This window comes from Mustela nivalis (assembly GCF_964662115.1).
Source record: "Mustela nivalis genome assembly, chromosome: X".
Classification (NCBI taxonomy): Eukaryota; Metazoa; Chordata; class Mammalia; order Carnivora; family Mustelidae; genus Mustela; species Mustela nivalis.
In genome coordinates, this window is record NC_139040.1 from 18,501,333 (window position 1) to 18,507,080 (window position 5,748).

Genomic DNA, 5,748 nt, shown 5'->3' on the forward strand with positions numbered 1-5,748 from the left:
GCCACAGAAATCTTTCATTTTCCCCATGTTGTCCCAGACATCTTCTTCCAAGTTAGTAATTGGAAGCCATGAAAGCAGTCCTTCAAAGATGTTCTTAGGTCTTCAATTGTTAGAGCACAATCTCCCGCACAGAGCTATTGTAAAGAGCCACAGCATACACAGTGAAGCACGAGGGGCCTTGACGGCTAAGATTTTGCTTATGAGAGAATCACTCGAGTGATGGAACTTGAGGGGCTTTTGAGAATAGAATGAACCATGAGGGGGATTGTCTGGGGAGGGAGAGAGTGGTTTTGTCTTCGGATTTAAAGGAAATAACCAGGCCCCTGGCGTGAAATGTGGTTTGTGCTCAGCCTAGCGGGACCTATGTTAAAACTGAGCCACTATGGAGAAGATTAGCTTGCCTCCTATCTCCTGAACCACGTGATTTGGAGAGCAGGTGCTGCCATGGGCCGAGTTCAGGCTAACATGTAGAATATAACATATTCTTATGTTATATGAGAATGTTACATATCCTCTTATGACACGTAAAAAGTTATGAGGTGCATCTGTACATGCAACAGGGCGACAGTTAAATAAATATGTGATTTCCCAACTGCTGTCCATGTGGTGTGGTTTCATTGACTATTCAGATATGGTCTAGCTTGTGGGGTAGCCTCTCCCACTGGTGTGTCTCTAGGGAGAGCTGACTCAGTAGTGGGACTAGAAGCAGGGAGAATCCCTATACTGCACGACTTCGGTGTTTACAGGTGCGACAAAATTCCTGCAATTGGCCACCTAGGAACAAAAGGTGTACCTAATTTAACCACAAGGCGACAACCTTTAGTGGACATAGTCAGGGACAGTTAAGTGGCTGGGGTTGTTCAGAAGGCAACAGTTATCTCCTTAGTTTAATATAGAAGCTATTATGCATTAGTGGGGTAACACGAAATACAGTTACTTATATGGCAACATTTGGGGAGTCATCTGTCTCCAAGGAGAACTGAGGGCTTGCCTTGTATGACTTCAGTGAAGAAAAAGGCGGGAGGGGCGCCTGGGTGACTCAGTGGGTTAAGCATCGGCCCTTGGCTCAGGTCATGATCCCAGGGTCCTGGGATGGAGCCCCGCATCTGTTCTGCGGGGAGCCCGCTTCTCCCTCTCCCCCGTCCCCACTCATGCTCGCTTTCTCTCTCTCTCCCTCTGAAGTAAATAAGTAAAATCTTAAAAAGAAAGAAAGGGGGGGGAGAAAGAGAGAAAGGAAGGAAGGAAGGAAAAGAAAGGAAGAAAGGAAAAGGAAAAGGAAAAAAAAAGCAAGATTAGGCTGTGTCACTCTGCAACCTTTCCTAGAGGGGGCAGCAGAGTCTGACAAAAGTATTGCTTGGGCTTGGGGAAGCAGCCTCTATCTCTCTCTATCAATTATCTATCTATCTATCTGATTCTCCAGCTTTACTGAGGTATAATTGATGTATTACCATTGTGTAAGTTTAAGATATATGGTGACTTAACTTTAAGCACTTCTATATTGCAATCTGATTACCAGTGTGGTGTAAACTAACATCTCCATTGCATCTTGTAATTACCATTTCTTCTTTGTGGTAAGCACATTTAAGCTCTCCTCTTTGAACAACTTTCAAGTACATAGTACAGTGCTGTTCACTATAATCACAAGGCTACGTATTACCTCTCCAGAACTTATTCATCCAACTGGAAGTTTGTACACTTGGACCAACATCTCCCCATTTCCCCCACCTCCCCCATTTCCTGGTAACCATGGTTCTACTCTCTGTTTCTATGAGTTTTACTTTTTCAGATTCCACATAGAAGTGAGATCACACAATATTTGTCTTTCTCGGTAGGACTTATTTTACTTAGCACAAGGACTTATTTTACTTAGCACCAGATCATCCGTGTTGTTGCACATGGCAGGATTCCCTTCTTATGGTTCAACAATATTCCACTGTATATCTATCTATGTGTCTATTTATCTATCATTCATTTATTTATTTAATCTTCCAGATTTACTGAGATATAATTGACACATAACATTGTATAGGTTCAAGGTATACAACTTGTTGATTTGATAGACTTCTATGTTGCAGTATGATTGCATCTTTATCTGTTCATCCATTGATGGACACTTAGGTTGTTTCCATATCTTGGCTATTGTGAATAACACTCCAGTAAACATGGGAGTACAGCTATCTCTTCAATATCCTGTCTTCATTTCCTTTGGCTATATACCCAGAAGTGAGGTTGCATGATCATATGGTAATTCTATTTTTAAGTTTTTGAGGCACCCCTGTGCTGTTTTCCACAGTGGCTTCACCAGTTTGCACTCCACCAGCAGTGTGGGAGGATGCCCCTTTCTCCGCATCCTCGCCTGCATTTGTTACCTCTTGTCTTTTCAGTGATGCAGCTGCCATCTACTGAGCACCAGCTCGGTACTGGCATTTCATTTAATCTCCTGTCATTTGCATTTCATTTAATTTCCTTGCCCTTCATATCTGCAACTCAGCACATTTCCAGAAAATCAACCCATTCTCTCTCTAGTTCTCTACACCTGGGCTGCTAAAAGCTACTTGAGAAAAATGTCAAAAACCCATTGGATTGGTGTTCAACCTGTGTTGAGCTCTCTTTGCATTTTCTGGTGGTTGTTCTCTAAGCCACATCTCAAGATGTGGTCCTCTGACCAGCAGCATCAGCATCACCTGAAACTTGCTAGAAATGCTCATTCTTTTTTTTTTTTTTTTTTTTTAGGATTTTATTTATTTGACAGAGAGAGACGCAGTGAGAGAGGGAACACAAGCAGGGGGAGTGGGTGAGGGGGACGGAGCAGAGAGCCCGATGCAGGGCTTGATCCCAGGACCCTGGGATCATGACCCGAGCTGAGGGCAGACGCTAGATGATTGAGCCACCCAGGTGCCCCTAGAAATGCTCATTCTCGGGGTGGCTGGGTGGCTCGGTTGGTAAAGCATCTGACTTGGTTTTGGCTCAGGTCATAATCTCAGGGTTGAGCCCCATGTCAGTCTCCACTCTCAGCGAGGAGTCTGCTTGAGATTCACTCTCTCCCTCTCCCTCTGCCCCATTACCCCCACAAAATAAACAAATAAATCTTAAAAAAAAAAAAAAAAGAAATGCTCATTTTAGGCCCTACCTCAGACCTTCTAAATTAAAAATTCTGGGGGTTGAGCCGCACAGTTTCTGCTTTAAAAAACTCTCCAGGTGCGGCACCCGAGGAGCTCAGTTAAGCGTCTGCCTTCAACTTGGGTCCTGGTCCTGGGGTCCTGGTCCCGGGGTCCTAGGATAGAGCCCCCGGGATGGAGCCCTGCTTTGGGCCCCCTGCTCCGCAGGGAGCCTGCTTCTCCCTCTGCCCCTCCCCACCACCGCTCATGCTCACGCTCTCTCTCTGTCTCTCTCTCTCAAATAAATAAACCAAATCTTTAACAAAAAACAAACAAACAAAAAACCCAAGCCCTCCAGGTGATTGTGATGCCTGCTCAAACTGATTCTCGAACTCAAGAATCAGCTCCTCTCTCCACTTTTTTCAAAACCTATTTCAAACTTTTTTCAGTCTCTTCAAAACCCGTATCCTCAAAACCTCTTTATTTTCATAAAAAACAAAGGCCTTCAAGCAGAGATCCCCATGTTTTCTATACTCATAACCACAACGTTTTTGTTTCAGCAAATATCCTTTTCTTGTCTGCATTTTCCTTTCAGCTACTCAGGTCCCCCCAAATAGATAGAGAAATAGATAGATGCATTCTGAGCTCCAATTCCTTTCATCCCCTAAGTAATCTTTCATCAATTAGCCATATTCTGTTAAGCTTTAAATCTATCTATTGACTTTCGTTCCTCAGATCATATTTCCCTGTCTCTTCTATCTTAAAAATTTCCCCTGTTGGGCACCTGGATGGCTCAGTCAGTTGGGCATCTAACTCTTGGTTTCTGCTCAGGTTGTGGGATTGAGCTCCATGTCGGGCTCTGCGCTGTGCATGGAGTCTTCTTCAGATTCTTCACCCGTCCCGCTCCCTCCCCCCGGTTTTTCCCCTTGCTCACATGCATGTGTGCTCTCGCTCTCAAATAAATGAAATCTTTAAAAAAAATTTCCGCTATATTTCCCTGTAACAAAATCCTATCACTTCTTCCCTTTCATAGCCAGGAGAAGTACATTAGCTCTTTCTACTCCCTCACATGTCTTTGATCCAAACTTCACAGCAATCTGACTTTTCACTTCTATATCCCTTTGAAACTTTCTCTCCCAATCACCAATGATAAGAATGCCAAGGGGGGGAGTTGCAAACTTTAAGTAAGTTTTCAGAAAAGCTTCACTGAAAAGGTGAACACTTCCTCCTATGTCTCAAGCCATCTTTACTCATTCTGCTTTCTGAAGCAGGTCCTCTGCCCGACTTGTAAATGTTGATGTTTGCTAAAATTCTTTGGTTGAATCCCCTTCTCATTCCTTCCAAATTTTTATCAGTAGTTTTGGCCTCTCTCCAGAACTCCAGACAAACATGCTGACTCAATCAAAAAACCTTCGAGTACCTATTCCCTGCCTCAGTATGACATCACTAACCTAGCCCTAACAACTAGAAGTCATTCTTAATACTTCTCCCCCTTTATACCCAACACTCCTAGGAGTGGAGATTTCGCACAATAGATTTGGGAAAAACACAAACGAAATTGACAAAGGGGAATGGGATAAAGATTGAGAAGGTTTGGTCAAGAAAGATAACATTCCCTTAAGACTGGATTAGTGTTGAGGGAACGGGAAAGGGAAGTAGGAAGGAAAAGGTACACTATGAATATGGCATGGTAGACGTTATAGGGACCTTGCTGGCTAAGACTATAATAAACAAGAAGAGGGACATTATTACATAATGTATATAAGATCTCATGGGAAGAAGGATGAAAGGAATCATATTCTTGACTATGAATTCTCAGGGAGAACAGAAATGCTCAGCTCATAAATGTGTATGGGGATCAGAAACAAAAATGACCAGAAGGGTTGCTAAAGCACACCATGGAAGGGAAAGCAAAGAAACAGGAGAAGGGAAAGAATACTTTCAGTTTATTCTTTTTATGAAAAATTGATGTGATGGAAATTTAATATTTGTAAAAATGAGGTTGAGAAAACATCTATTAATATTTATTATATGTAAAATACTTTAAGAAGTTGTAAGCTCAAACAAGAACAATTTATGCAATAGTACTTCTAAAATTAGAAGTCATTTTCATTACAAAAGATCAATCTTATCTGGAGATGGAATCACCTTAGCGTGGGATTTGCGAGTCTATTACACATTAGTTCAAAAAGGGTGGCTGCATAGAAAATGAGATCGGAGGAAGAATTCCTAGATTAGGGTTGCATAAACCCTATCTTGCATATTAATTTCATTCATCTTGTGTGACAAGTTCCAAGAAGGTGTAGGTCACAAAAAAATTGCAGTTCATACCCTGAAGAACTTCTTACAGTGGGCTGCTATGGTGGTTCTCCCCAGTAGTACTTTTTCTCTGTGAACTATTTTGGGCCCACTTGTGACTCTAGGGCTTAAAATGGTTTCCCAAAGTGCATATATCTTGCCATTTATCAAGATAAATACAAGTGAGCTCTTTGTTCCATTCTAGCCACAACTTTGGAGGGTTTTGTACTAATGCACTAGACTCTACGGTACATTTTGTACAATTGCTGTAATAGGGCTTCCTTCTCTTTTCATCTTTGAACTTAAGAAGGCAGGAGAAGCTGGTGGAGTTGTTTACTGGATCCTGAAGAAA